We start from the raw sequence: 9,041 nt of genomic DNA, 5'->3' as shown, positions 1-9,041 counted from the left end.
AACAATAATTCACCCATTATTATTCATTAATGCCTCATTCCTAAAGTCATAAATACATTGCTTGTCTACTTACCTGTTAAATGAATATTTTCACTTATTTCTATTTGGAGGCCATTCTAAATAAAGTGATAGGCCACACATTTTTCTACTTCTTTCAAATAAACACCTGAAAACAGAATTGCCTGGTCATAAAGTATAAGTTAAACTGTTTTCCAGGCTGTGTTATTCAATAGTCCTTAGAAAAGTAATGTATGAATGAGTATCCTAGATGTTCCAGAGCCCATTAACACCAGCATTACAAGAATCCCACCGTGGCTGTATGAAATCTTTATAAAGTATAATGATTATAATTATAAACATTATAATTGTATTTTATGTGGTATGACCAGTTTTTAATTGTGCTGTTATCCCATACTTTTTACCAAAGTTTTTTTATATATGAATAAAACAATTATGTACCAGACGCTGTGCGCTGAACAACTGTCTCCCAGCCTGTGGTTTGCGTTTTCATGTATTAAAGTTCATAGTGGTGTCTTTGAAAGCAAATTTTTAAATTAAAGGACTTTGGGGTCTTTGTTTAGCTGGTTGACTGGCTTTTCTCTTTTCAATGCTGGTGAATAAACCCACAGCCTTAAGAACTGGGTGTGCACTCTGCCTCCAGCATTCCCGGCCCCAAACATGGCTTACCGTGTTTCCCGTCTCAACCTTTTCACACTTTCTCCCACCTCAGCTCCTCTGCGATCTTCTCCTGTGCTTTCTCCTACAGGGTGAAAAGTTTTACTTCACACTCAGACCCGAGCTCCTTTTTAATTGAATGTGTACCTAGTTCTCCTATCAGTTCTAACTCCTAGAGTTTTTTTGAGTTGTTTTTACCTGAGTGTCTGACTCTGTTTGTACTGACTGCCTGTCTGATGCCCAGAGTCCAGAAGAGGGCATCAGATCCCCTAGAACTGGAGTTAAAGGTGGTGGTGAGGCACTGTGTGGATGATGAGAACCAAATCTTGGGCCTCTGCAAGAGCAACAAGTGCCCTTGACCTCTGAGCCACCTCTCTAGCCCCAATTCTAACATGTTTAAAAGATTATAGTTTCCTTCAGCGACATACATTAACTTTTTACCAAAAAACAACCAGCTGTTAAGATCACAGGTCCTGGCTGCCTTTTGTTTCATTGACCCATTAGCTTTGCTTAAGTTTGCACTGTCTCGACAACTAAGATTTTACTTGAAATCCTGTGACATAAGTTCCTAGTATCAGGTTCAATCACAGAGAGCAGAAACACTTGGCAGTTAAATGTTGCTATGAAATATAATGCCATGAAGGGGTACTTGGCAGGCTCGTGCCAAGGTGGGTATCCCCAGGAGAAATTATGTCATGCAACAGATCCGAGGATTTATTTGAGGGAAGGGAGCACATGCAGACAGACAGATCAGGAGAGCAGAGCCATGAGGACAACAGAGAGAGAGAGAGAGAGAGAGAGAGAGAGAGAGAGAGAGAGAGAGAGAGAGAGAGAGAGAGAGAGAGAGCGCACCTGGGCTAGGCAGGCGCTGGCGGCGGGCGGCGGGTGATGACATAAAGCCTAGGTCTTTGGGAGGAAGTCACCACGGGTCTGTGGGAGGAAGTCACCATGCATAGGTGCCTGCTCCTTTCGTAATCTTCCTTCTTTCTTTAAAGATCTATTTACTTTATGTATACCAGTGCTGTATCGGCACGGACCCCTGTAGGTCAGCGGAGGGCATCAGATCACGTTACAGACGTTCGTGAGCCACCGCGTGGTTGCCAGGAATTGAATTCAGGACCTCGGGAAAGCTGTGTGATTTCTAATAGACTCTAACTTTGATGTAGAGTATCCCCAATATCCTAGCATCCTTTTTATGGATTGAAGCACACCGTTGACCCAGGAACCAGAGAAACTGAAAAAAGACAGGAGAAAGTGCACCCGTACCATGCAGCAGCGATGAGTGGCAACTGTCCCGGCTCCTGCCATGCACACGAGTCCCTGAAAACACAAAGGAAAGCAACTCTGGGAAGTGATCCAGCTTTACCTAGTTGGCCTGTAACAAAGCCACCGACCTCCATCTTTTTGCCCTGGTGCCTTGCTCATTTACTCCCTTAGATTTTATTTTCAAATGCACTAATGCACTCGCGGTGAAATTTACATGACAACGCACTGTTTTCTTCCTCGGGTTTGCTTTGTTTAGAATTTAGGGGCAGTGGACTTCCAGTCCACAAAAACTCATTTCAATGGTTATTGCTGACACAGCTGCTTAAGGCTCATATCCTTAAACCTAGATTAAACTCCTGGCTTAAACCATTTTAATAGACACCTTAGTGTTTGGTTTCAGACCCTGGGATACAGACGGGTCTGAAATGCATATTTTACATATCAAAGCAGACCTGGCCCCCAGGTTCTTCCAGCACCCTTCAGCCCTTACCTGGCAGACCCTGACCCCAACCCTGAACTTTGCAGCCCAGTGGCTGGGCTGCCCTTCCTCCAAGAGGCTTTCCCCTATATAATCCAGACAGTTTGGTCTCCTCTCCTCTCCCCTCCCCTCCCCTCCCTCTCCCTCCCCCTTTCTCTCCCCCTCCACCTCTCTTCTCTCCCCTGTCTTCCTCCCCTCTCTCTCGGTGCACTTTTTTTCCTCTCTCTTCCTCCCCTTCTCTCACTCCATTCCCATTGTGATTTCCCTGGCCTTGATCCTTGGGGCCAGTGAACTCTTCAGAGAGAAACTTCCCAATAAACCTGAATTTAATATAAACCAAAGAAGCCATCAGATTCCATTGTAGACGATTGTGAGCCACCATGTGATTCTGGGAATCGAACTCGGGACCTCTGAAAGAGCAGTCAGTGCTCTTGATGGCTATGCAATCTCTACAGTCCCAGAAATAATTTATCACTTTTTTTTTTTTGTAAATGATCTTATTGTCTATGACATTTTAGTTCTTTTTCAAACCTAAGTTTTTACCTCTTACTGGAAACTCATTTTATGTTCGTTAAAGGATGGACATTATCTTGTCTCCAGAGGAGAAACATTTATGTTTTTATTTTCAATACATAACTGTGGGCTTTTAAAAATTACAGCTCAGGGATTTAAGTAGCTCTTTTTTATATTTTATTTGCTGGGGGCTCTTTTCTCATTAGTAAGTATTGAGATTTTTTTTTTCCTAAAATACTTTAGGTTTCTACTGAAATGGTTCTCTCTTTTTTTTTTTTTTTTTTACAAATTTCATACTCAAGCTGATAGCTGTTTATGTGTTGATCAACTCTGCACTTGGTATATATATATATATATATATTAGCATACTGGTGCAATGATTGTAGGGCTCGCCTCGGGAGTCTCCCTTTCTTCAGCATCCCTGTACTATGCCACTTCATGTCTAATTCCTCATGATATTGATCTCGAGATCATAGCCTTGATCCTGTCTTGTTGTGAATGTTCATGATGGAGAGCCAATGCAGTTCAAAGTAGTCTCTCATCCATAAACTCAGAATCCTATTTCCTTTACTTTGTTTCTGTCCCTTCCATCTCTGCTCTGTCGTTAGGTGTTGCCCCTGTGTCTAAACACCCGTGGGATACTTCTGTTCTTCCTGGACAGCTGACAGATGCCACTAGAAATCTGAATCATTAAACATGCAGGCTTTTTCACCTGTTTTCCACCCCGAAGTCTGTGAAGGGGTGTGTTTATATCTGGTAATCTTTACTATTCTGTAAAGCCATCCTTCATCCAATCACCTAGAGTCCTGAGCATTGTCTCCCAGTCAAATGAACCCCTCCTCATGAAAGACGGCCTGTGTACTTAGCGAAAGAGTTTGCTGTTATACTCTTTACAAATTCTTCCTCCCTAGTTCGAGACTACTGAGCACTGTTGCTCAGTCAATAGAAACTACTAGTTCTTGTGTAAAGTTCTTGTGTAAAGAGATGTATTTTGCAAGGAAGTTTCTATGTAGCCATGCCTAAGGCTTTATAATAACTGTCAAGAGAAAACGTTTTTTTCCAAAGTTTTACTGTGTTTAAATGTGTAGAATAAACAAGTTGCCTAGTCAGACTCCGGAAGTTTTGGCTCGGTGCAGGATAACTTAGAGCTGAGCCCAAGTCCCCTTCTTTCCTTACCTGGATTGTTTGTTTCACTGTTAGCAATGATGCTTGTAGGGACCTCCTGTTGGTATTCTGTCTACCACAGCTACCTGCAACAGTCAGGTATGCTCCGCCCCACAGTTGCCTAGCAACAGCCAGCTGTGCCTGACTAAAAAGGGGGCTACTTGGCCCCTCTTTCTCTCTTGCTCTCTCTTGCTCTTTGCTCTTCCCCTTTGTCCCTTCTCTCCCCATCCCACCCCTCCCCTCCACGTGTTCATAGCCCGCCTTTCCTTTTCCCCTTTTCTACTCTTTTTCTCTCATTAAACCTCTTCACGGGGAACCATGTTGGCTTGGTGTGTTCTATCTGGACGCAGGCCGAGATTTAAACCCCAACACCTCCTCCCCCACCACACACGCAATGTACAAAATGCTGTTCTTGTGTTTGCAGACCACTCCCAACACGTCATCGTGGTTTCCTTCCATGAACATTTCTCTGTTCTCCATTCATATCTAAGACTTTTCCGTTCCAATCTTTGCCGATCTTTTACGTCTGCTACTTGTTACCATACTGTGGCTCATTTTTAAGTTTCTTGTTTTTCAGGCTTGTTTGTTGAACACGTCATTGCCTTAAGACATGATTCTGCTGCTTATTCTATTTCCTTTGTATAAGATACCGTTGTTAAAAAAAAATCACTATGATGTTTTTTACCATCAAGATAATCAGAAAACACACAATTTACGTTACAATTCATAACAGTAGCAAAATTACAGTTATGAGGTAGCAACGAAATAATTTTATGGTTGGGGGGGTCACCACAACACAAGGAACTGTGTTAAAGGGTCGCAGCATCAGGAAGGCTGAGAACCACTGTACTAAAGGAATATAGCAATAAAAATCCCTCCCCTCGGGGCTCAGGGAACCCTGCGGAACAGGACACTCAGAGTATAAGAGCCAGAGTTAGTGGAGGACACCATGGAAACCAAGCCTTCCAAACACAGCAAGACCGATGCCTCATGTGAACTCACGGAGCCCGAGGCAGCACAGGGCCGGCAAGGGTCTTAAGTAGATGGGGGTCTGAGAGCTGAAGGAAGTGGACACACGTCTCCATCCCTAACGCAGATGTCATCTCTAACTAATAACCACTTGCAATGAAAATTTAGTGTTTTCCAAGGGAGTCTCAATTACTCTTAAGGGTAGAGAGGCCACATGTCCAGCAGTTGATGGCCAACAGAGACTCAACAGCATCTTTGGAGTTCCTTGCCTCATATGTTATGTCAGGGCTTGGTTGTTTTATTTATTTATTATTTATTCATTCATCCATTTATTTTTGTATTTGAATTTTTTTAACCCTGCAGGTCCTTTGCATATAATATATAATGGCTTCCAGTTTTGCATTTTTAAATGAGATTTCTGAGTGTGTGAATAAATGGGTCTCTGATTCTATGTCTGTTTATTGTACCCTTTGGGGGATTCTTTTCCCTGTTTTTGTTTTGTCCTATTCTAATTCGTTTTTATTTTATTATATTTTTTGCTTGTAATGAGAGACAGAAAGGAGGCAGATCTGGAGGGGAAGTGAGAAGGGATTGGGAGAAGCAGAGTGAGGGGAGACTATAATCAGAATACATTGTAGGAAAAAATATCTATTTTCAATAATAAAGTTTAGTTTTTTTTTTAAAGATTTATTTATTTTATTTTATATGAGTACACTGTAGCTGTCTTCAGACACACCAGAAGAGGGCATCAGATCTCATTACAGATGGTTGTGAGCCACCATGTGGTTGCTGGGATTTGAACTCAGGACCTTTGGAAGAACAGTCAGTGTTCTTAACCACTGAGCCATCTCTCCAGCCCTAAAGTTTAGTTCTTAAATCTAAACTATTTGTAAATGAATAAGATATAAAACAACCAGTGAGTCCAGCACTCAGGCGGTTGAAGCAGGAGGAGAAGGTATTTGAGGCCAGCCTGGCCTTTATGGCGAGACTATTTTAAAAAACCAACCAATCAACTATGTGAAAACCAAAACCAAAACCAAAAGCAAGTGAAGACCTGTAAACTAACAGCAAAGCAATTATAATGGTCTCTTCAAAAACCATAAAGGTTCAATCCTGTACAAATAAATGCTAACTTGGCCAGCATTCAATGATTCGTAGTACTAATATTGAGAATAAAATTATTGTTACATTTTTAATAAGGATATTAGGGTTCTCCAAAGAAAAGGAACCCATAGAAACAATATTATATGTCATTTATAAATAACATATAAATTATGCCCTAGCTCCAGAAGGTAAACTCCCTCTTCTCCCACAATTACATTCAGTGTAAGTCCCCATATTACAGAACGGGACAGTCTACATTCAGAATTTGACTTCTCCATTAGTTCACTGAACCACAAACCTAATAATATGGCTCTCACAAGGACAGACCGTATGGATCGAGACAGGAAGCTTCTAAAGTAGGAGAGAGAAATGTTTGTATCTTGATCTCAGTGTTATTTACATGGATGGTTTCACCTTTCGAATATTATCAAGGGCCAGAGGGATGCTCCAGCGGTTAAGAGCACTAGCTGTTCTTTCAGATGACCCAGGTTCAGTTTCTGGCTATGACATCAATATGCACAGGTCTGTGTAGCTCCAGTTCTGGGGGATCCAAGATCTTCTGGCCTCCTTGGGCACTGCATGAGTATGGTGCATAGACATACACTCAGGCACATTAAATAAGTAAATGATTTGAGGGGAGGGGGAGAGAGAGAGAGAGAGAGAGAGAGAGAGAGAGAGAGAGAGAAGCTGGACAGATTGGAGTCTTGCCCAGTTGTCATCAGAGAAGCTTCAAACAGCAGCTGATGGAAACAGATGAAGAGACACACAGCCAAACATCAGGTGGAGCTTGGGGAATCTTGATGGAAGAGCAGAGGAAGGATCAAAGGAACCAGAAGGATCAAAGACACCACAAGAAAACTAGAGAATCAAGTAGACCCAAAGGGGCTTTCACTGACTGAACCACCAACCAGAGAACCTACATGGGTCTGACCTAGGCCTGCATACATGTTACAGTTGTGGTGCTTGGTCTTCATGCGAGACTCCAAGAGTGGAAGTAGGAGCTGACTCTGACTTAGTTGTCTGCCTTTGAGACTCTTTCTCCCTACTGGGTACCGCATCTATCCTTAATAGGAAAGGAGGTGTCTAGTCCTACGGCAACTTTGAAATGCCATAGCTGGCTGAGGTCCATGGAGACCGGCCCTTTTCTGAAGAGACGTGGAGAAGGAATAAATTGAGGGGAGGAGAGAAAGGTGGAAAAACTGCAGTCAGGATGTAAAATAAATTAAATTAAAAAATACAAGAAATAAAAGAGTTATCGAACAGTGCAGCATCCTCAAGAATTACCACAAGTGTGTTTAGCAAAATTTCTAGGCGTCTCTCAATCCAGTCTAGTCAACGGACGATGAGTAATCACAAAATATAACCACTGACTTTACCCCTATAGAAACTGTCTCTTTTTTTTATTTTATATATATATATACATATATATGTATATGTATATATATTATTAACTTGAGTATTTCTTATTTACATTTCGAATGTTATTCCCTTTCTCGGTTTCCGGGCAAACATCCCCCTAACCCCTCCCCCTCCCCTGAAACTGTCTCTTTTTAAATCAAATTTGAATTAAATAAGGTTGTTTTACAGATGATATGGGGACTTAGCATCTTCGGCTCTTAATTTTCTGTAGCAAATTTAGGTGTATTCACGGAGCATTTTATTTTGTAACTGTTAGGGAGTATCTATGTATTCGTCTTAATGATGATGGCAATAAAATATGATATAAACATAATATAAAGAATACATACACATTTGGGTAAGTGCTTTTTTGTGCAACCAATATTGGAGGAACTCTCATTGTGAAACGGTGATAAGGCTTTTAATACCAAGACTTTAAGTCCATGGCACTGACTAGTCCCCCTGCCTTGTCCTAATTGTTAGTGGTACCCATGAAGTCTATCCCTTCATCCGAATTGGCTTATTCTTCTTTTCTTGATCTCATCACTTTCCTGTTGACCAGGGAAAAAGTAGTGGAGGGTGAAAATTTGGCCTCTTATATTTTTGGTTGTGAGCCTAGGCTTTAACGGCTGAGTCATCTCTCCAGCCCAAGATTTAGCCTCATTTTGCCCTGACATTCTGTTCTTTTGGAAGCAGTCATCTGTGAGAGTAAGAGATCATTCTTACCACCTCGTTGTAGGTGAGACACTGAAGTTCCTTGTTTGACAGGTAACAGGGCTATTGTTCAGTGTGGAGAAACAGTTTCCTTCTGGTTACAGAAAGTGGATATGGATGAGGGACTTAAGAATGCAAAATGAGATAGAGCAGGACTGAAGACTGGGAGACAGCCCCACGCCTCCTCGGATGCCCAGGGCTCTGTACTCTGGTCTCGCGGAGCTCAGAGATCCGACTGCCTCTGCCTACAGAGTGTGGAGATTAAAGGTGCGTACCACCACGCCGAGCTGTTGTTTTCTTTAAAAACAAAAAAACAATCCCCCCCCCCCCCCCCAGCCCAGAATTGTTCACTAAATCTAAAGCTACTAGCTTTTGTAATAATAGACTGACTGGCCAGTGAGTTTAAGAGTTGAATTGTCATGGCAACGGTTGCTAGGCTTTGTAAACCCAGCTGGTCAGGTTTTTGCCTCATTGGCCTTATGTTCAGCTGCGCCTAGTTTGTTTGCTCGTGCTAGAAAAAAACAGAGCAAAAGGCTACCTTTTACCTCACACGGAGAGAGAGGGCTAAGGAACCACTTAAATTTGGGGAATGAGTTGAGACAGAAGGAGCGGATCTCTATGAGTCGGAGGCTAACCGGATCTATGTTGTGAGTTCCAGGGCAATAAGAGTATTAAGTGCCACATTGTCTCAAAAAACAAAACAAAAATAAAAGAAAAATAATGGAAGGCATACCACCCTGGCGGCGCCTGTAATCACAAT

General features: G+C 42.1%; 1 long non-coding RNA gene across 1 annotated transcript; it reads right to left on the bottom strand.

Annotated features, from left to right (window-relative positions):
- Window positions 1-391: 391 nt before the first annotated feature.
- LOC120097105 (uncharacterized) lies at window positions 392-8,590 on the bottom strand. The gene is made up of 3 exons (XR_005494347.2): window positions 8,294-8,590; window positions 1,942-1,995; window positions 392-760 (listed from the first exon to the last, which is right to left on the bottom strand). It is a non-coding gene; the product is annotated as an uncharacterized LOC120097105 (long non-coding RNA).
- Window positions 8,591-9,041: the final 451 nt, after the last annotated feature.

This window comes from Rattus norvegicus, chromosome 15 (genome assembly GCF_036323735.1).
Source record: "Rattus norvegicus strain BN/NHsdMcwi chromosome 15, GRCr8, whole genome shotgun sequence".
Taxonomy (NCBI): Eukaryota; Metazoa; Chordata; class Mammalia; order Rodentia; family Muridae; genus Rattus; species Rattus norvegicus.
Note: the sequence above shows the minus strand (reverse complement) of the source record. Positions and strands in the feature narration are given on the sequence as shown.